We start from the raw sequence: 23,667 nt of genomic DNA, 5'->3' as shown, positions 1-23,667 counted from the left end.
ATCCATGGCTCCTAAACTGTTCCAGAATTAAAGCTTCATTCATCTCTCCAGCACCACCCCCTCAGAAGGAGAAAGATAAAACACAATAGTAATTTAAAAAAAAAAAAAAGGCCTTGCTTGGGAATTACAGAAGAATCAAATTTCAGTCTGAAATAATATTACTTAATTATGTACTAGAGAGAAATATTCAAGTTTTGACCTGCATGTGATTTCTAAACTGTAACCATTTATTTGTTTTTTGATTGAATGTTTTTTCACTTCTTACTATAACCCATTTGTCTCGTACCAGTGCCTATGGCAAGTTATAAATACCCAGAAGTCAGATATTATGCCTATGTACAAATATTATATCTATGTACTCTTTGCAACTCCTGCTTGTTCTAATCGCCTCCCAGGCATGACACCTGGCATTGGGTAGGTCAGATCTACAGCAGTTTATTAGCCACATATACCCACAGCCTGGGAGAGGAGGAGATGCATTCCATGGAGCCCACATAGGGGTTGAACTTGGGAACAGACTGAACCAGCAAGGACTATGGGAGCAGCTTTGTAGTAACAAGAAGGTGGGGTGCCCCCTGGTTCCCACAGGAAGATGGGATTGGCTTGTTGGAGTAAGTCCGTGAGCTGGCAGGGAACTGACGCTCTCCACTCAGGGATAAGCAGGAGCTGCACCTGTCCTCTTAAGAAGGAGGAATGTTTGGCTGAGGGTCTGTATCTGCAGGAACAGAGGGGGAAGAGAGCTTGGATTAGGCTATTTGAAGCCCTTTGATTTCACCAGCTGTCATGCCAACATGTAATATGTAGCCTTGATTTTAGGTCTTATACCACACTACTATACTACCGCAGGGATGAGATATACAAGTATTTTGGGATAATGGTAGAGCCCTTTTCTAATCTGCTAGTCTTCATATAATTGCGTTACCTCCATTACAAACCCTAGTGGTTAAGCAATAGTTGCTCGAGTCAGACTGCCTCGGTTCAAATCCCAATTTTGGCATTATTAGGCTAATTTGCTAATCTGTCTGATTTTCAGATTCTTCCTTTTTGAAAAGAAGGTGATAACAATACCTACCTCTCGGTTTGCCTTGAGGATTAAATGAGATAATACATGCCGGATTGTTAGAAGAACTAACCCAGGCTGCGTTCTCAGTAAATGTTGCCATTCATTGTCATTGCTACCTCTTCCTGCCCACTCTGACCCTCCAGCATTATCTCATGCATGTTTCTCTCGCAGCAACACCAGCCTATTTTAGAGTCCCTGAGTCCACCAATCTTTTCCTTGCTTCAGGACTTTTCCCCACTTCTTGTTTTCTCTGCCTGGAATGTCTTCCCATAGTCAGTTTCTTCTCACTTTTGGGTCTCAGTTGCAATGTCTTTAAAAAAGCCTTCCCTAACAACCTTTGAACTGGTTAAGTTGGATTTTAAATTAGGGTCCAGCTGGGGGTCCGTTTTAACCCAATGGGAGATTGAGTCCATGATGCATCAGATAAGATCCTTTTTACTCACAGGTCCTGGGGAGAGGGCTGCCACAAGGAGTCCACGGGAAGTGCCATCAGCTCCGGTGGCTCAACCAGCAGGCAGGGAGCACACAAGCAGAATGAAAGGGGCCCGTGGACTTGTGCCTTTATTGTGGACAGGGGTGGAGGTTGGCAGATTTCCCATGGGAATCAAGGACTGCTTAATGTGCCAGTTTGAAACTGTTATAGACCCCAGAAGATCCATGATCTTTTAATCCAGTCTTGTTGGGTGGAACCTTTTGATTGAGTGTTTCCATGGAGATATGACTTACCCAACTGTTGGTGAGACCTTTGATTAAGTTGTTTTCATGGAGATGTGACCATGCCCATTCCTGGTGGATCTTAATTGGATCACTGGAGTTCGTTAAGAGAGCTCACAGAAACAAGGAGCTCAGAGAAACTGAGAGCGACATCTTGGAGGGAAGCTAAGGGATGCTTAGAGATGGTTGGAGATGCAGACAGAAAGAAGTTTGGAGATGCTAAGCTAAGCGATGAAGCCCAGTGTTTGTCCCAGAGAAGCTAGGAGAGGATACCCAGATGCTTAGAGAAACATCCTGGGAGAACAAGCAAGGATGCCCAGGAGCTGAGAGCAAGAAGCTTAGAGAGACAGAGCCCAGAAACATTTAGGAGAAAGCCATTTTGAAACCAGAACCTGGGTGCAAAGTATCAGCAGACGCCAGCCATGTGCCTTCCCAGCTCACAGAGGTTTTCCAGACGACACTGGCCTTTCTTCAGTGAAGGTATCCTCTTGTTGATGCCTTAGTTTGAACACTTTTGTGGCCATAGAACTATAAATTTGTAACCTAATAAATCTCCTTTATAAAAGCCAATCCATTTCTAGTATTTTGCATAACAGCAGCTTTAGCAAACCGGAACACTTGGTTTAAAGCAAACACACATAAAAAGGGAAAGAGACTGAGGGCCCAAAGGTTGATGGGGAGGGTTAGCTTATCATTTGGGGCCAGCTGTGGGTTTGGGGGTGAGGTATGTGGACGGTATGAGTGGTAGCTCCAGGTGTGGGTTTGAGCTCTAGGGAAGTTTATGTGCCAGGGGTAGAAAGCTGCTTATCAACTAGACGAAAGGTTGGTGTTGAGGCCAGTGGTTTAGTTGAAAGGAGATGGCTGCCAAAGCAGCACAAAAAAATTTTTGATAGGACCTGGCTCTGACTAAAATGGCTCCAATCTCTACCTGATTCCCACCTTTGACATCTTCCAACACATTAATGTGTTTGCTACTTTCATCACACTTGTAACCTGAAACCATCTTGTAGTTGTTCACTTGTTAATTGTCTGCATGCTCCTCCTCCAACCACCATCATTTAATATGAGTGGTGAGAAAAAGGGTCTTACCTGTCTGGGACTCTGTCATGTTCCCGGTTTCTATTAAAGTGCCCAGACTACTGTAGATGCTCAATAAATATGTGTAGAATAAAAAAGAAGGAGAAAGAGGGGAGGGGAGGTATTGTTTACATGACCGACTACTTTCAACAGGGAAGAAAATGATACAGTGGAAATGGTAGGCAATTATTCTGCCATATAGATATTTCTCTTGTCAGGAGAAATCTCCAGACCTCCCCAGCTTCTTTGAGCACTGATCTCATTCTTACCTAATCAAACAACACTGCAGATTTTATAAGTACCAGTTATCTAGTAGTGATTCACATCAAAATTACGCTGTGTGGACAATGGTGATGAAAAGTCAAGAGTGATGTGAAATTCACCCTTTTATATTGGCTTTCTGTCATGACATGGATTACATATAGAATGTGGGATGTCTAATTGTGTCTTTACAATGAAGGTTTTAACTTCAGCCTTTTCACTAGTCAGTGATGCCATCTGATGACCTGTAACAATTTAATTGCGCGTTCATATATTAAGTAGCAGCGAGCTGCTGTTTTTAACAATTACTAACGCAAATGTCTGAACCATTAGGAGCTTAATGTTGTGAGTGTATTTTAAACAACTGAAGATTTTTAAAGGTCTCCTAATTGGTCTTCATTAGTTTTCGGTCATGATAAATATTCATTTTCAAAATAGTGATTGTATTAAAGAGAATCCTTCAGTTAAATGGTGTGCTGTAATACAGCATATTCCTTTTATTAATTTAGCCAACTCCCTCTGCTGTTAAAAGGTTGTTTTTTTTCCCAAAAGCTTTTTTACCTCAAAGAGATACTTAAAATTCAGTCATTGTATTAAATAAAGAATAGGTGCATTTGTCAAGTAATTTCACCAGTGAGAATATTTATGTATCCAAATGATGTCTTATTACATAGGAAATCTTATCAAAAACACATGCTTCATCACATTATTACTGAATTAAAATATGGAAGAGAAAATTTCCAGTTTAAAAATGATCCAAATCTTTGTGGGTAGATAAGCTACTATTCCAGACAGAAAATAAATAAATAAATATATATATTTTTTAAGGGGTGCTTTTTCTAATAAAACAGAGTAAGACTTGAAAGTCAGAAAACTTGGGTCCTGGTTCCAGCCCTGCCATGACCTGCTGTGTAGCTTTAGGCAGCTACTTGCTATATGTCTATATTGATAACAACATTCCAGCTACTTTCCAGGAGATTATGATTACACAGTGCTATTATTAATTCAGCAGCACTGTGAAACACCTAAGAGCTGTTCACATATAAACCTTTTGAGAGGATGTTAGCTCCTTACCCTGTCTTACTTTGCCATACTGAATAAAGTTATTGGCATAAAAAAATCATATATAAAAATAATAGAAGATATAATCTTTGTCTTGAAAAAATGTATAGCCAAAGGAAGTAGTATTGTCTATGCTAATTGCATCATTTATGATGCAAATGAAATGACTTCCAGAATGGAGGGCCGAGAAGCACTGCAGATTCTCTCCCCAATGAACAACAACTTCACAGTCATTTAAAGGAAATTGTTCCAAGGGCATACTGCAAACAGAGAAATATTCATTCAAGAAAATAAGAAAATATTCTAAATCTCATTGTGAATAGTGTGAAACTGTGGCATTTGAGCCACGTCTCTCCCCGTCTCCCCCCAAGCTCGTTTCTTACAGAAACTTCTCCACGAGCTCTATCCAGTCGGGTGCATCCAAGAAATGGGGGCTCTCACTTCCCCCAGCTCCAAGTCTGGGGCCATGGCTTCACCCTGGAAGGGATAGGCTATTCATGTTACAGAAGCTCTATCCAAGGCAGGCATGACTGAGAGATCTGAGACTCCTTTCCTCCACCACTGGGAGGATAGACACTACCCCAGGCATGGCTGGCCAGGTATCCTGAGGCCCCAGTCATTCTCACTCCAACTCACTGATAAGGTTGAGTTTCCACAGGAGGAAAGGTAAGCTAAGAAGACTAGAGGCCAATCCCTCCCCACCCATTGCCTGCCGTTAGACCAGATGTCACTCTGGGGAAAGCTGGCTCTTGTGCCCGCCCCGGCTCTTGTGCAGGTGGTACAGAGGTTCTGCCCAGAGGGCAAAGGCAGGCCGAAGAGGCAGGGTGTAAGGATGAAGAACTCCTCAGCTCAGCCTGAGGGAGCTGACATTATTTGGAACAGAGCATGGAGAATTTCATGCCTGTGGGTGTTGTCAAAATCAATGAGCATCTTGATGGAGAGCAATTAAGAAAACACATTTTATAAGTCCATGATACTGGTAGCAACAAGCAAAGTGGCAGGGTAATCACAAGTTTAATAGACAGAACAATAGAAAGAGCCAAAATAACCCTCCTGGTATTATGTTCAGTGCTGGGTGTCAGGAACACTGTGTGCACATGCTCAGCAGCACACACTCAGGAGCATTCAAAGCAAAACGTGGAGCATACTTGAAAACATTCCCAAGCCATGCACAGGTCAATCAACAGGGGCAGAAGACTCTCTGGCACAAGGGGCTTAAATGCAACCTTTGACTAAAAATTGGCTGAACAATAATTACTCTGATCCAGGTGCAGCTCATAGGAATCCAGGCTTAAAAATAAAATCACACCTATTCATGGCAGTTGTTAAGACTATATGCCTGTCCAAGACTCCATCTTCTCAGGAGTGATCAGAGAGGGAAAATCCAAGCTAGTAGTCCCTAATTAAATGTGGAGGCAAAAATATAAACTGCTTAAAGTGTGATAGTGGCCTGCAAGACACACAAAGCCAGAGGTAAAGGGTAAAAATCTAACTGGTTAAGGGGGCTTAAGCACAACCTTTAACCAATATGTGGCTTGTGCTGACCTGAGGCAATCCTCAGGTAACCCAGCCTGCAATATAAAAACAAGAAAAAATATCTGAACAGGGACATCAGAGGCTGCAGACAGTAGGGGAATAGTCAATTCAGCCAAGTCACTAAACAAATAAATTACCAGAAAACAACATCAACCCCCTTGGGGAAGGGGTATCAGTACGCAGAGTTGTTACAATATATTGTTTAAAATGCCCAGTTTTCAACCAAAAATTACAAGACTTGAAAAGAAACAGGAGTGTGTGGTCCTCATATAGAGAAAGGGCAGGGAGAAGAAACTGATCGACTTCCTGTTTCAGTCAGTTGAATGATTGACTTAGCAGATAATACTTCAAAGCAGATATTTTAAATATGTTAATGAACTAAAGGAGACTATATCTAAAGAATTAAAGAAAGGTATGATGACAGTGTCTCAGAAAATAGAGAATAGCAATAAGAAATATAAATTTTAAAAATACCAAATGGAAATTCTGAAGTTGAAATGTACAGTAAGCTAAATGGAAAAAAAAAAAAATCATTTGAGTTTTCAACAAGACATTTGAGTAGCATAAGAAAGAATCAGTGAACTTGAATACAGATCAGTAGAAATTATGCAATTTGAAAAAGAGAGAAAAAGAATAAAGAAAAATGAACATAGCCTCAGAGAACTGTGGGACACCATTCAGCACACCAACTTGAACATAATGGGAGTACCAAAAGATAAAGAGAAAGAGAGAGAGGGAGGGCAGATAAAAAACTTGAAAAAAAACAATGTCTGAAAACATACTAAATTGAATGAAAAGCATTCATCATCACATCCAAGAAGTTCAGTGAACTCCAAATGAACACAAAGATAGTCACACACAGACACATCATAATCAAAACGTTGACAGCTAAGAAAATGAGAAAAATTTGACAGCGGCAGGAAAAAAAATGACTCACTATCTACCAGTGAATCCCAATAAGATTAATAGTTTCACATCTCACTGGAAACAATGGAAGCCGGAGGCAGTGGGATGACATTCAAAGTGCTAAAAATAAAACAAAACAAAACAAAACTCATCCAAGAATCTTATATCGAGCAAAATTGTCTCTAAAAACTGAAGGCAAATTAAAGACATTTTCATAAATGAAAACAGTTTGTTAATCTGCCTTACAAGAAATACTAGGGGGAGTTCACCAGGCTGAAGGCAAAGCACAGCAGAGAATAATCCGAATCCACATGGAAAAAGAAAGAGCACTGGAAAAGGTAATTATGTAGGTAACTATAAAAGACAGTATAATTTAATATTTATTACCCTTTCTTTTATTAACTTATTTAAGTAGTAATTGCATAAAGCAACACATATATCATTGCATTGTTAGCTTTATAAGATAAAAATCCCGATATATTTGACAGTAACAACACAAAGGAGGAAGGTAGGAGGAATGCTCTATTGGAATGAGTAAATGCCAGTAGGTGGTAACTTGAATCCACAGAAAGAAATGAAGAGAATCAGAAATGATGAATAAGAATAGTAAATATGTATAACAAACTATTTAAATATATATTTGCTCACCTTTCTTCTCTCCATTTTTTTAAAAAGACATAAGATTTATAAGTAATAATTATAACAATGTATTATTTGTTCTTTTTTTAACATATATAGCCCAATATGTATGACAATAATAGCACACAAAAAACAGGGGAAAGGAATGGAGCAACATATGATTTAAAAATCTTTATTTCACTGGAATCAAATTAGTATAAATCTGATGTCGATTTTGGTAAGTTAAGACATATATGGTAAGCACTAGAACAATCATTAAGAAAATAATACCAAAAACATATATAATTAAAAATTATTAAAGGAAAGAAAATGTTTCAGTAGAATATATACATCATACAAAAGAAGGCAGTAAAGGAGGAAGGGAGAAACAAAAAAAAAATGAGACATACAGAAAATTAAAATCAAAATTGTAGATGTATATCCAAACATTACAATAAAATGTTAAGTGTGAGTGGATTAAACAATCCAGTAAAAAGGCAGAGATCATCAGATTGGATAAAAGAACAAAATCTAAGCATGTGCTGTCTACAAAAGACACTCTTTAGGTTTAAAGTAACAAATAGGTTGAGAGTAAAATGATGGAAAAAAGATATACCACACAAACAGCAAACTTAAGGGAGCTTCAGTGAGTGACTATACCAATATCAGACAAAATAGACTTTAGAACAAAAAATGTTGCAGAGATAATGAGTGCTATTTCATAATGATAAAATGGTCAGTCCACAGGGAAGGCCTAACAGTTGTAAGCATAAAAGTACCTAACAACAGAGCCCCAGATACATGAAGCAAAAATTGACAGAATTGAAAGGAGAAATAGACACTCAACAGTAATAGTTGGAGACTCCAATACTCCATTTTCAATAATGGGGAGAACACCTATGCAGAAGAGCCACAAAGAAATAGATTTGAACAACAGTATAAACCAACTAGACCTAACAGACATCTACAGAACACTTCACCCAGCAAGAGCAAAATAAATATTCTTCTAAATGCACATTGGAACATTCTCCAAGATGGACCATATTGCTAGATTATAAAACAAGCTTCAATGAATTTAATGGGATTAAAATCCTACAATCTATTTTCTCTGACCACAATGGAATTAAATCAGAAATCCACAATATAAAGAAATTTGGGAACATCATAAATATGTTGGAATTAAATAATAAATCTTAAATAACTAGTACAGCAAAGAAAAAAAGGGGGGGAAATTAGAAATGAATGAAAATAAAAAACAGAAGTATCAAAACCTATGGATGTAGCTGAAGCAGTGCTTAGAAGGAAATTTAGAACTGTAAATGCCTATATTAAAAAAGAAGAAAGACCTCAGATCAATAATGTAACCTTCCATCTCAAGACACCAGAAAAAGAACAAACTAAAAACCAAAGCAAAGAGAGGGCAGGAAATAATAAAAAACACACCAGAAATAAATGACATAGAGAGTAGAAAACAATAGAGTTAATCAATAGAGCCAAAAGTTGATTCTTTGAGATCAGCAAAATTGACAAACCTTTAGCTAGACTGACTGAGAAAAAAATAGAATAACCTTAATTAACATTGGGCATAGAGGAGGGGTCATCACAACAGACCTTACAGAAATAAAAGAGATTATAAAGGAATACTTCAAATAACTGAATGCCAACAAATTAGATAACTTAGATGAAAGGGATAAATTCCTAGAAAGACACAAACAACTGAACCTTAATCAAAAGGAAACAAAATCTAAATAGAACTATAATAGATTGAATTAGTAATTTAAAAACTGTAATTTAAAAACTGAATTAGTAATTTAAAAACTTACCACAATCACACTCCCTTTATCCAGTGTATGGAGGGATGAGTAGAAAAATGGGGACAAAAACTAAATGAAAAATAGGATGGGAACAGGGGCAATGATTTGAATGTTCTGTTTTACTTTTATTTTTTATTATTTTTAATTTTTCTGATATAAGGAAGATGTTCAAAAAATAGACTGGGGTGATACATACACAACTATATGATGGTACTGTGAACAGTTGATTGTAGACCACGGATCATTGTATGATATGTGAATATATCTCAATAAAACTGAATTAAAAAAAAAAAATCTCACCACAAAGAAAATCTCAAGCTCAGATGGCTTCACTGGTGAATTCTACCAAATATTTTACCAAGAATTAATACCGATCCATTATAAACTCTTCCAAAATATAGAAGCGGAGAGAATATTTTCTAACTCATTCTATGCTGCCATTATTATTTCAGCAAAATCATCACAAGTAAAGAAACTACACACCAATATCTCTTATGAATATAGGCACAAAAATCCTCAACAAAATACTAGCAAACCAAATCCACCAATATATGAAAAGTATTACATATCTTGACTTAGTGGGATTTAACCCAGGAATACAAGGTTAGTTTAGCATACAAATAGCAATCAATGTTTTGTATCATATTAATAAAGGACAAAACCTCGTGATCTTATCAATAGGCACACTAAAACTGTTTGGCAAAATCCAACTTCCTTTCACGTAAGAAACACTCAACAAACTGGGGATAGAATGGCACTTACTCAATCTAGTATAGGGCATCTAAAGAAAAACCCACAGCCAACACTGTGCTTAATGGTGAAGGATGGAAAGCTTTTCCCCTAACGTCAGGAACAAAATAAGGATGTCCTCTCTCTCACCAATTATAGTCAACATTTTATTGGAGGTTTGAGCCAGGGCATTAGACAAGAACAAGAAGTTTTCATTCCCGAAATGTTCTTGAGAAACCCCGGGGTTGTGTGTCCATTCATATAACTGTCACTTGCCAAGAAAGCGGAAATTTGGACCTGCCTCTCAAGTTCACTCTCCACAGGGCCAGCTGCCAATCCCCGGGTCAGCACCACCAGCCTTGGCTTCCAGCTCAGGAGCAATGCTGGCAGAATTAGGGGCTGCGCCCAAGCGCCGTAAGTCCTAGAGTTGTGGGCTCACTAAGCCCCTTCAAGCCCACTGGTCTCCAAGCTCACTGGTCCTCTACGTCTTGTTTACTCATTTCCTTAGTGAAATAGATAGGAGCTCACCATTTAACGAAGCAACTCATTCCACCTTTGGACAGCTCCAAACATTACAGAATTCTTCACCTAATTCTCCCTGTAACTTATACCTTTTGGTCCTAATTTTGTACTCCAAAAGCTATGTTAAAAAATCTAATTTTTTTTTTCATTTGTTAGCCCTTCCATTTTTGAAGATGGAGATAGATTTCTCCTAGGTTCTGTCTTCCCTGGGCTCTTTCTCTTTCCTCTGCAAATATACCAGGCTAATGGTGTTGTTTAAAGCTGACCCCAAAGCTCCAGATGTTTCTGACCTATATAAAGTAGAGGAGTATTTCCTTCCTTAGTCTTAGAACTTTGCTTTATTAAGCACTGCCTAAAATTGCTTTGAAAAGTTTAGCTGCTGTATCATAGATTGAGCTCATTTTCTTGTATCAGAGACGCCCACTGTGATTCCAACCCTGTTTTAAATATGGACACATAAGTGTCATTAGTTATACGGTTGTGTAATATACGCTTTGAATTCTTTGAGAGTAAAGAAACAAAAAACAAGACTTTTAATCAGAAGCATTATAAGGAAAATCTGGGAAAAAATCACCTCTTCCCTTCATATACACACAACAAATGGAAGTATAACAATATGAAAAGGAAATGGAATCCAACTGCCAATTATATTGCTTTGACTCTCATTTTAGTTGAAAAGCAAGAGAAATCAAACAGGCAATTCATTACTACCTTAGGAGAAGAAAGACAAAAATATTTCTTTTAAAAAACTTTATTAGGAAATAATTCACATATCATACAATTCAATGATTTTTTATTCAATTTTATTGAGATATATTCATACACTATACAGTCATCCTAAGTGTGGAATCAGTGGTTCACAGTATCATCAAAAAGTTGCCCATTCATCATCACAATTAGTTTTTGAACATTTTCATCACTCCAAAAAAATACTAATAAGAATAAAAATAAAAGTAAAAACGAACACCCAAAACATCCCATTCCCCCACTCTTCCACCCCTATTAGTCATTTAATTTTTGTCCCCATTTTTATACTCATCTGTCCATACACTGGATAAAGGGAGTGTGAGCCACAAGGTTTTCACAATCACACAGTCACACCGCATAAGCTATATAGTTATGCAGTCATCTTCAAGAATCAAGGGTACTGGGTTGCAGTTCAATAGTTTCAGATATTTCCTTCTATCTATTCCAATACACTAAAAACTAGAAAGGGATGTCTATATAACACATAAGAATAACCTCCAGAATGACCTCTTGACTCTATTTAAAATCTCCCACCCACTGAAACTTTATTTTGTTTCATTTCTCTTCCCCCTTTTGGTCAAGAAGGCTTTCTCAATCCCACGATGCTGGGTCCAGACTCATCCTTGGGAGTCATGTCCCACGTTGGGGGGGTGGGGCAGTGAGTTTATCTGCAGAGTTGGCTTAGAGAGAGAATGATTTTTAACAAATTCAATCACAAGGTTGCACAACCATTACCACAATCTAATTTTAGAAACCCCCCCTCCCCCAAAAGAAACCCTGAAATTCCTGTATTCTTAGTGGTGAGGTAGAAGACACTGGATCCATTTGGAATCATGGGGTACAAATAAAATGAGAAACGGGAACAGAAAAAGGGCCAGCTTATGGACCCACGAGAAGGAAAATCTGTGTTCTCCTTGGATCACACTGAACTCCTGTGCTTCTCCTAGAAGGCAGACATCTTCAGCAAAATAGTTTTCCCTAGTAAATTTAGCTTGTGGAAAGTTCATTGTTTGATTCCATTTAAACCTAATGGGAGTGTCAGGGCTTATAAGAAGGCTGAATTGTGAATTACATTCCCTACCACCACGCTTTCCCTTTCCTTTCAAAAGGGGTTCAGGATGAAGTAGAATCTGTGCATGGTGTGTGTTTTGCTTCAGCAAAGAGGCAATCATAATCAAGTGGTGCTGTGTTTTAGCTAGGCAATTTACAAACAAATACTTGCATTAGGGAGCTTTTAATAAGGCCTAAGTGGTTTTCTTTCCTTTTCTTTCTTTTTAAGTTTCAGGGACCAGAGTGTTAAAGTAAATCTAGTGCATTTTATTTTTAAATAATCAAAATGTGAACAGAATAATGTTTCTTAAACACTGCAAGGTAATAAAACTCATTGGAAAAAATTTAAAAGAATTGAGGGCTCTGATGAAACATCTACAACAGCATGAATGAATATTTTCCTTTCTGAGAGTTATAAACTCTGAAGTGAACCAAGAATTGACTAAAATTTGGATGGTGGCCAGCTCTCTCTATCCCTTCCATCTTATCCCCGCCTTTTTAGATCAGAAACTTCAAGTACTGTATTAGATGTATTGTCCAATATTAAAAGCTCTGTTAAATATGCCTCTTAAAAATGATATTTTCCATGTACGATTTGTCTAAAGAAACAAGGGAAAATATAGTTTCTTGTTTTTAGTTTTTGTTTTTGTTTTGTTTTTTGTTTTTTGTCTGTGAAGACTGACAGTCCTTTTTACCAGTTCTGTGAAGCTCTGCTCATCTGCTCCCTCTGCCGGCTGCAGAATAGTACTACTTGCACTAACTGGTTTTTTGTTTTGTTTTGTTTTGTTTTAACATGTGAAGGGAATGCATTTTCTGGCATGCACAATTTAAAGAGCTAGATGAAATGCAATGGTCAATATTAAAATTTCCAAAAGCAAATGAAGTTTCCTCGACCCACTCCTCTTAGTGGTCTCTTCCCACCCCTACAGAAACTGTGGAAAGGTGATACGTGACTAGGACACAGGGAAGCACAGCTCTGGTTTCAGTCAAGGAGATATTCGTGTGCATTCCAGGGGAGGAAGTTTTAAGTAAGGAAGTTATCATAGATGTCCAGGATTCTGTAGGGCATGTCACTATATCCGTTGTTTTAAAATATGGCAGGTATGTTGGCCATGAGTATTCTGTTCTTTAGTCCATGTCATCTTAATTGAGATGAGAAATCTGTCTTTTCTCCCTGCCCTGGTTAGAGACAGTAACCAAATGCTGCTTCTTTAAAAAGGGGGAAAAAAGAAGCATTTTTATTTAAGCAGTTGTTGGCTTATTTCTTTTAAATACTTCTTTCCTTCCAATTTTTGGATATTGGGGTTAAAGAAGCAATGGATAGTTTTAGAAATAAACTGCATTTAAATTGTTTTAAGTAGCAAGGCCTTCCTGTCACCTACACATTTCATTGGGTTAACCTGAAAGTTCAAAGCTAAATTAAAATTGCTAAGTTGAACTAAATGCATTATGTCTACAAACTCAATGATGAATGAGTGTAGTATGACTTTAAGTAACATCTAAAGTGTTGGAAGTCATTTAAAACTTGAGATTTAGATAAAATTTACAGTGTAAAGTGGTCTTCTGACTTCTGAAGTTAGAGATTTTTATTTCATATGGTAATTTTGACAGGTTTAATTGGTTCTCCTTTTCTCTAAGAAATGGTGTTCTAGTTTGCTAATGCTGCCAGAATGCAAAACACCAGGGACGGATTGGCTTTTATAAAAGGGGGTTTATTTGGTTACACAGTCACAGTCTAAAGGCCATAAAGTGTCCACACCAGCAAACACATCAGCAATCGGGTACCTTCACTGGAGGATGGCCAATGGTGTCCAGAAAACCTTTTAGCTGGGAAGGCACGTGGCTGGCATCTGCTTCAGAGTTCTGGTTTCAAAATGGCTTTCTCCCAGGACATTCCTCTCTAGGCTACAGCTCCTCTTCAAAATGTCACTCTCAGTTGCTCTTGGGGCATTTGTCCTCTCTTAGCTTCTCCAGAGCAAGAGTCTGCTTTCAACAGCTGTCTTCAAACTGTCTCTCATCTGCAGCTCCTGTGCTTTCTTCAAAGTGTCCCTCTTGGCTGTAGCTCCTCTTCAAAATGTCACTCACACCTGCACTGAGTTCCTTCTGTTTGTCAGCTCATTTATGTGGCTCCAGTGATCAACTTAGACCCACCCCAAATGGGCGGAGCAACACCTCCACGGAAATTATCCAATCAGAGTCATCACCCACAGCTGGGTGGGGCACATCTCCACAGAAACACTCCAAGAATTACAATCTAATCAACACTGATAACGTCTGCCCACACAAGATTACATCAAAGATAATGGCATTTGGGGGACACAATGTATTCAAACTGGCACAAATGGTGTCTAAAATTCACAAACTGATGTGACACTCGGGACCTTGCTTCAGACTTTCACAGAGTTTGCCCAGCCTCCCTTACTGTGGCATGTACTGCCAGAGGAAGGCACTCGAAACAGCATCATGAGCTAAGGATTTGTGCTTGAGTGCCATTTCCAGTTCTGTTCTTTGCTTCACCTACCTTCACCTGGGACTACTGGCCCTTCCTGGGCATCCATCCCTGATGGCTCGCCTTGCTTGTGGAGCACTGGGAGACCTCTGCCAAGCCCTGGCTCAAAGGATTACAGGCAGCGTGTGTCCTTCTCCCCCACTCCACTGGAGGCTCTTTATATACAGGGACCCAGACAGTGCCTTGTGTGTGTGTGTGCACTGATTTGTATATATTATGTCCTCCAGAAAAAGCCATATTCTTTGATGCAGTCTTGTGGGGGCAGATGTATTAGTGTTGATTAGATTGGAATTCTTTGAGTGTTTCCATGGAGATGTGATTCAATCACCTATGGGCAAGACCTTTGATTGGAAAATTTCTGTGGAGGTGTTACCCCACCCATTCAGGGTGGGTCTGAATTAAATCACTGGAGCCATAAAAAGAGCAGCTGTGAGTGACATTTTAGAGAGCAACTGAGAGACATTTTGAAGATGGCAGTTGAAGGCAGACTTTTGCTCCAAAGAAGCTAAGAGAGGACAAACACCCCAAGAGCAACATTTTGAAGAACCCAAAGGAACTGAGAGAGGAGCTAGAACACAACCCAGGATCAGCAGACTCCAGCCACGTGCCTTTCCAGCTAACAGAGATTTTCCAGACACCACTGGCCATCATCCAGTGAAGGTACCTGATTGCTGATGTGTTACCTTGGACATTTTATGGCCTTAAGACTGTAACTGTGTAACCAAATAAACCTCCTTTTATAAAATTCAACCCATTTCTGGTGTTTTGCATTCAGGCAGTATTAGCAAACCGAGACAGTGTGTTTTCAATAATTGCTTATAGAATGAGAAAATGTGGTCCCAGTGCTAGACATCTTGATAATCCATTTCATGGTTTCTTCTGCTGGGAGGTATTGTGGAGGAGGGAAAGAAGAATAGAGAAACTTAATGAAATTGGTACAGTTTTGGAATAATTTTAAGAACTATAAACACTTTGCACATTATGTTAATTTATTTGAACTAGAGAAGGGCTGAACATGAGTTGAGTCACCAAGACCAGCCCCTTATTATATTCTTACTTTCTACTATATATTCTGTAATGATTTAGGTATCATGGTTTTTAGCTAACTTAAATAAGGAATTTTATTATTTTGGAGAAACTAATGTGGATCAATATCACACTGATCATGTGAAAGAATTGCTGCACGTATTTAGCTACATATGCTAAATTAAAAGTGCTTGTTAACTGAGCACTATTTTTCTAACAGGATTTCCACTGGTATGTCATCTTTGACACAAAAATGTCATTTATTGCTATAAAATAAGATGACTAGAGTCAAAGAATAATGAGAAAATGACGTAACTCAGTCTATTAATAATAGGAATTAAGAACATTTCTCATTCGGACTAAAATCTAAAAAGTAAATAAAGCAAATTAGAATTTCTAAAGGTTAGAAGTGACCTTAAATGTCATCTATTCTAACATCCCATTCCATGCTTGAATATCTTCCAACACTTTGGGCCACAAAAAAAAGTTGTTTAGCTTCCAGTTCAAAGAGAGTCTTCACTCAGATCCCCCTGAAATGACAGAAGAGGAAGGAGAGAAAGGGAGAGGGAGAGAATAAGCATACTTTAAGTATTTTGCAATATAAAAATAGAATGTGATCAGAAAATCAGTATATTTGAAGACATTTCAAGAACAGAAAGCATATGAGACAAATTGTCAAAACAGAAAAACAACACTAGAGTTGAAACAATAAATCAAAACCTAGTTCCTTAAAGTAAACAGAAAATGGAAAAATCTTGGCAAGGCCAATTAGGAAAAAAAAACACTAAAAAAAAAAAGATGTCAGAAGCAAGAAAAGGGATATAATTACAGATAAGGAGATGATTCAAGAAAGCATAAGAGAATATGTTGTACACATTTGAAAATTCTAGGTGCAATTATTAATTTTCTGAGAACATATACATTACCAAAATTGGCAAGAGGAATAGAAAATTTCAAGAGAATAATAATCATAGAAGAAATTAAGGTAGCCAAAAATTCATCCCAAAAATAGGCAAGAGATTCAGTTTTATAGGTGTTTCCTACTAAACTTTTAAGAAACAGATAATGTTTATTTTATAAAACTATGCCCAGATAATTGAAAAAGATTTGAAATATCTTGAGTAATTAGAAAGGCTAGCAAAACTGACACCAAATTAGATGAGAATACACACACCAAAAGGAAAATTGTAAGCCAGTCTCACTTGTAAATATGGATGCAAAACTTTTTAATAAACTATTGGTAATTAAAATATAGCGGTGCGCCTAATAATCAATTATGCTGACAAATTTGGTTTTATATTAATTATGTTAAGTTGGTTCAATTTGGAATATCTGTTCATGTTATTCTCTATTTTAACAAATAATCAAAGAAAAATGTGTGATTAGATGCTGAAAAACATTTGATAAAATTCAAAACCCACTGCCAATTTTCAAAGAAATATCAAACAAGGAATAGAAGGAAACGTCATCTAACTTGCTGTGGCAAGCATCATAATCAATGGTAAAATATTAACTGCATATCAGTAAACTTTAGGAACAAGAGTAGAGTACCAGATATACCAGCCTTTATTCAACATTCTGATAGAACTCCTATTCAATGCATGCAATTCATCCATACAATGTAGAGAAAAATGAGATGAGAGAGCAAACTTTCGTTATTTAAGATGATATTATTGTTTATATGGAAATCAGAAATAAAAAGCTAACTAATTATTAAAACTAATAAAAGATTTAATTGAGTTGGCCAGAAAAATAATCAATAAGCAAACATAAATGGTTTTCTTACGCACCATTAAACTATTAAAAAATTTAAAAAGAAAAATTTCCATTCACTATAGTAATCAATACTATAAAATATCTAGGAATAAATACACAAAGAAATATAGAGATATGAAGAAGAAAGTATTACAGTTTTTTGAAGTGCATGGAAGCCCTGAATAAACGGGGAGAAAAAGCCAAGCTCTTGAATGGGAAAGCTCTTTTTTTTAGGATACCAGTTCTTCCATAGTTTTCCTATATATTTAATACAATCCCAGTCAAAGGCCCAGAAGGATTTTTCATGGGTACTGAAAAGTTGGCTGTAAATTCATCTAGAAGAGGAAATGTGCAGGAAGAGCCAGGAAATTTTGAAGAAGACAAAAGGGGTGGTGGTGGGGGAAGAGGGGAACTTGCTCTACCAGGCATTGAAACATTCTGTGGGAATTTCAGAGGGTTTTAAATGCCCTCCTATTCTGCAGTGACCTCGTAATTGTAAAAGAATCATAAACCAATGCACAAGCTGTTTCAGCATTCAAATACGATTCCCTTTACTGGCAGTGAAGCCAGTGTAGAGAAGTGCAGCTTGGGCTTCCTCTTTCTTCCCTCAAATTTAACTTACCCCAGCTCATGTGCAGAGTGACTGGGAAACGTGTAGGGGCTCCCTGTAGAAAGCAGGGAGGGGAATTATTGTAGAATGAAGCAGAGAAGGAAAGCACGCTGGTTACAGGCACTGCAGGTCCAAGAGAGAGAAAGCAAGAGTGATGGTTTCTCAATCAAATAAATGACTTCTACTCCCAAGGGAAGGGGTGAGTTCATATGGAGAGAGGAGTGGGAAGTTCCCATTAAGAAACATGAGGGCTGTGTCAAAGACAGACCGAAAAGAAATAAAACAGTTTCATGCTGGCAGAAAGAGACACAGAGCTGAAGAGGACAGCCATGAGAGTACCAAAATCATGTGGGCATATGCAGACATTTATTACATGGTAAGATCATTTCAGCTGCAAGTAACAGAAATCCTACCCCATATTACCTTAAAAATTAAAGGAAATTTGGTGGGTCGTGTAACTGAGAAATCTGGGAGGAGAATGGAAATACTGGCTTCAGGTAAGGCTCATTCCAGGACTTTAAATCACCACCAATCATCTAGGGCCTTCTCTCTGCTCTGTCTTAGGTGATGTTGGCTTCATTTTATTGTTGGTTCACCCTCGTAGGTGCAAGAGGGCTTTCTGTTGTTATATCTAGTACAAAAGAGATCATCTCTGTCTCAGCATTCCAAGCAAAGTTCTGAAGTTTATTACGATCGGGCTGCCTGAGATCACATGCCTAAATGCAAATGGTCATTGTGTTACAGCGACTGAAGCTCATGAACCCACCCCCTTTCCTGAGCACGGATGCAATATACATAATCCATAAAGCTGGTATGGGGCCCAAAACTGGTTTCCCAAAAGAAACTACAATACTTTTTCTACAAGGTGAAGCAGTAGTTACTTGGCACCAAATGATAGATGTCTATTACAGTGGTGCATCACAACAGTTGGAAAACTGAATAAATAAATAAAATTTGAGCATCTACTTAGAAAAAAAAAGTTAGATTCTTATATCAGATTACTTTTGAAATTCCAGGGATATTAGTGTACGAAAGTGTTAACGCATTATTTTATGTATTAAGGGGGCATATATATACATATATAAGCATTTACAAATATATTTGTATTAGGAAACACTGAAAGAATAAACAAAAACTAACTAAAATGATTAAATTTAAGGGGGAAATGGGAAGAATAGAGTCAAAGCTGACAACAAAACATTTCAGTATGTATCTTTATATGTAACTTTGATTTTTTGAGACATGTAAATATATACCCTGTATTTTTTTAATGTAGAAAAACTAAATCCAAACAGCAATAGAAAGAGAAAGAAAAGAATAGATTTATAACTTTGAAGTAGAGACTTTTCTAGATAACAATACTAAACGCAGAAAGTATAAAGGAAAATATTGTATACACAGACAGCATCAAAATTTTAAAAACTCATGATTCTTTGAATAAAACATAAATATGGGGCGAGGCGGGGCAAGATGGCAGACTGGTGAGCTGTAAGTTTTAGTTACTCCTCCAGGAAAGTAGGTAAAAAGCCAGGAACTGCGTGGACTGGACACCACAGAGCAATCTGTCTTTGGGCATACTTCATACAACACTCATGAAAATGTCAAACTGCTGAGATCAGCGAAATCTGTAAGTTTTTGCGGCCAGGGGACCCGCGCCCCTCCCTGCCAGGCTCAGTCCCGTGGGAGGCGGGGCTGCCAACTCTGGGAAGGAGAAGGGTGAACTGCAGTGGTAGCCCTTCTCGGAAACTCATTCTACTGATTCAAACTCCAACCATAGATAGACTGAGACCAGACACCAGAGAATCTGAGAGCTGCCAGCCCAGCAGAGAGGAGACAGGCATAGAAAAAAAAAATAACACGAAAAACTCCAAAATAAAAGCAGAGGATTTTTGGAGTTCTGGTGAACACAGAAAGGGGAAGGACGGAGCTCAGGCCTTGAGGCACATATGCAAATCCCGAAGAAAAGCTGATCTCTCTGCCCTGTGGACCTTTCCTTAATGGCCCTGGTTGCTTTGTCTATTAGCATTTCAATAACCCATTAGATCTCTGAGGAGGGCCCTTTTTTTTTTTTTTTTTTTTAATCCTTTTTTCTTTTTCTAAAACAATTACTCTAAGAAGCCCAATACAGAAAGCTTCAAAGAATTGCAATTTGGGCACGTCAAGTCAAGAGCAGAACTAAGAGAGCTCTGAGACAAAAGGCAATAATCCAGTGGCTGAGAAAATTCACTAAACACCACAACTTCCCAAGAAAAGGGGGGTGTCCGCTCACAGCCACCATCCTGGTGGACAGGAAACACTCCTGCCCATCGCCAGCCCCATAGCCCAGAGCTGCCCCAGACAACCCAGTGTGACGGAAGTGCTTCAAATAACAGGCACACACCACAAAACTGGGTGTGGACATTAGCCTTCCCTGCAACCTCAGCTGATTGTCCCAGAGCTGGGAAGGTGGAGCAGTGTGAATTAACAAAGCCCCATTCAGCCATCATTTGAGCAGACTGGGAGCCTCCCTACACAGCCCAGCAGCCCAGAACTGCCCTGGGGGGACGGCACTCACCTGTGACATAGCACAGTCATCCCTCAACAGAGGACCCGGGGTGCACGGCCTGGAAGAGGGGCCCACTTGCAAGTCTCAGGAGCCATACGCCAATACCAAAGACTTGTGGGTCAGTGGCAGAGACAAACTGTGGCAGGACTGAACTGAAGGATTAGACTATTGCAGCAGCTTTAAAACTCTAGGATCATCAGGGAGATTTGATTGATAGGGCCACCCCCCCTCCGCGACTGCCCAGAAACACGCTCCATATACAGGGCAGGCAACACCAACTACACACACAAGCTTGGTACACCAATTGGGCCCCACAAGACTCACTCCCCCACTCACCGAAAAAAAGGCTAAGCAGGGGAGAACTGGCTTGTGGAGAACAGGTGGCTCGTGGACGCCACCTGCTGGTTAGTTAGAGAAAGTGTACTCCACGAAGCTGTAGATCTGATAAATTAGAGATAAGGACTTCAATAGGTCTACAAACCCTAAAAGAACCCTATCAAGTTCAGCAAATGCCACGAGGCCAAAAACAACAGAAAATTATAAAGCATATGAAAAAACCAGACGATATGGATAACCCAAGCCCAAGCACCCAAATCAAAAGACCAGAAGAGACACAGCACCTAGAGCAGCTACTCAAAGAACTAAAGATGAACAATGAGACCATAGTACGGGATATGAAGGAAATCAAGAAGACTCTAGAAGAGCATAAAGAAGACATTGCAAGACTAAATAAAAAAATGGATGATCTTATGGAAATTAAAGAAACTGTTGACCAAATTAAAAAGATTCTGGACACTCATAGTACAAGACTAGAGGAAGTTGAACAACGAATCAGTGACCTGGAAGATGACAGAATGGAAAATGAAAGCATAAAAGAAAGAATGGGGAAAAAAATTGAAAAAATCGAAATGGACCTCAGGGATATGATAGATAATATGAAACGTCCAAATATAAGACTCATTGGTGTCCCAGAAGGGGAAGAAAAGGGTAAAGGTCTAGGAAGAGTATTCAAAGAAATTGTTGGGGAAAACTTCCCAAATCTTCAAAACAACATAAATACACAAATCATAAATGCTCAGCGAACTCCAAATAGAATAAATCCAAATAAACCCACTCCGAGACATATGCTGATCACACTGTCAAACACAGAAGAGAAGGAGCAAGTTCTGAAAGCAGCAAGAGAAAAGCAATTCACCACATACAAAGGAAACAGCATAAGACTAAGTAGTGACTACTCAGCAGCCACCATGGAGGCGAGAAGGCAGTGGCACGATATATTTAAAATTCTGAGTGAGAAAAATTTCCAGCCAAGAATACTTTATCCAGCAAAGCTCTCCTTCAAATTTGAGGGAGAGCTTAAATTTTTCACAGACAAACAAATGCTGAGAGAATTTGCTAACAAGAGACCTGCCCTACTGGAGATACTCAAGGGAGCCCTACAGACAGAGAAACAAAGACAGGACAGAGAGACTTGGAGAAAGGTTCAGTACTAAAGAGACTTGGTATGGGTACAATAAAGGATATTAATAGAGAGAGGGAAAAATATGGCAAACATAAACCAAAGGATAAGATGGCCGATTCAAGAAATGCCTTCACGGTTATAACGTTGAATGTAAATGGATTAAACTCCCCAATTAAAAGATATAGATTCGCAGAATGGATCAAAAAAAAGGAACCATCAATATGTTGCATAGAAGAGACTCATCTTAGACACAGGGACACAAAGAAACTGAAAGTGAAAGGATGGAAAAAAATATTTCATGCAAGCCACAGCCAAAAAAAAGCAGGTGTAGCAATATTAATCTCAGATAAAATAGACTTCAAATGCAGGGATGTTTTGAGAGACAAAGAAGGCCACTACATACTAATAAAAGGGGCAATTCAGCAAGACGAAATAACAATCGTAAATGTCTATGCACCCAATCAAGGTGCCACAAAATACATGAGAGAAACACTGGCAAAACTAAAGGAAGCAATTGATGTTTCCACAATAATTGTGGGAAACTTCAACACATCACTCTCTCCTATAGATAGATCAACCAGACAGAAGACCAATAAGGAAATTGAAAACCTAAACAATCTGATAAATGAATTAGATTTAACAGACATCTACAGGACATTACATCCCAAATCACCAGGATACACATACTTTTCTAGTGCTCACGGAACTTTCTCCAGAATAGATCATATGCTGGGACATAAAACAAGCCTCAATAAATTTAAAAAGATTGAAATTATTCAAAGCACATTCTCTGACCACAATGGAATACAATTAGAAGTCAATAACCATCAGAGACTTAGAAAATTCACAAATACCTGGAGGTTAAACAACACACTCCTAAACAATCAGTGGGTTAAAGAAGAAATAGCAAGAGAAATTGCTAAATATATAGAGACGAATGAAAATGAGAACACAACATACCAAAACCTATGGGATGCAGCAAAAGCAGTGCTAAGGGGGAAATTTATAGCACTAAATGCATATATTAAAAAGGAAGAAAGAGCCAAAATCAAAGAACTAATGGATCAACTGAAGAAGCTAGAAAATGAACAGCAAAGCAATCCTAAACCAAGTAGAAGAAAAGAAATAACAAGGATTAAAGCAGAAATAAATGACATAGAGAACAAAAAAACAATAGAGAGGATAAATATCACCAAAAGTTGGTTCTTTGAGAAGATCAACAAGATTGACAAGCCCCTAGCTAGACTGACAAAATCAAAAAGAGAGAAGACCCATATAAACAAAATAATGAATGAAAAAGGTGAAATAACTGCAGATCCTGAAGAAATTAAAAAAATTATAAGAGGATATTATGAACAACTGTATGGCAACAAACTGGATAATGTAGAAGAAATGGACAGTTTCCTGGAAACATATGAACAACCTGGACTGGCCAGAGAAGAAATAGAAGACCTCAACCAACCCATCACAAGCAAAGAGATCCAATCAGTCATCAAAAATCTTCCCACAAATAAATGCCCAGGGCCAGATGGCTTCACAGGGGAATTCTACCAAACTTTCCAGAAAGAACTGACACCAATCTTACTCAAACTCTTTCAAAACATTGAAAAAAATGGAACACTACCTAATTCATTTTATGAAGCTAACATCAATCTAATACC

General features: G+C 38.2%; 1 protein-coding gene across 6 annotated transcripts in view; it reads left to right on the top strand.

Annotated features, from left to right (window-relative positions):
• The window catches only part of DLGAP1 (DLG associated protein 1), a 945,880-nt gene that overhangs the window by 367,999 nt on the left and 554,214 nt on the right, over window positions 1-23,667 (top strand). The window lies entirely within an intron of this gene.

The sequence above is a fragment of the Choloepus didactylus genome, chromosome 16 (genome assembly GCF_015220235.1).
Source record: "Choloepus didactylus isolate mChoDid1 chromosome 16, mChoDid1.pri, whole genome shotgun sequence".
Classification (NCBI taxonomy): Eukaryota; Metazoa; Chordata; class Mammalia; order Pilosa; family Megalonychidae; genus Choloepus; species Choloepus didactylus.
This window is presented reverse-complemented; position numbering and strand designations above follow the sequence as displayed.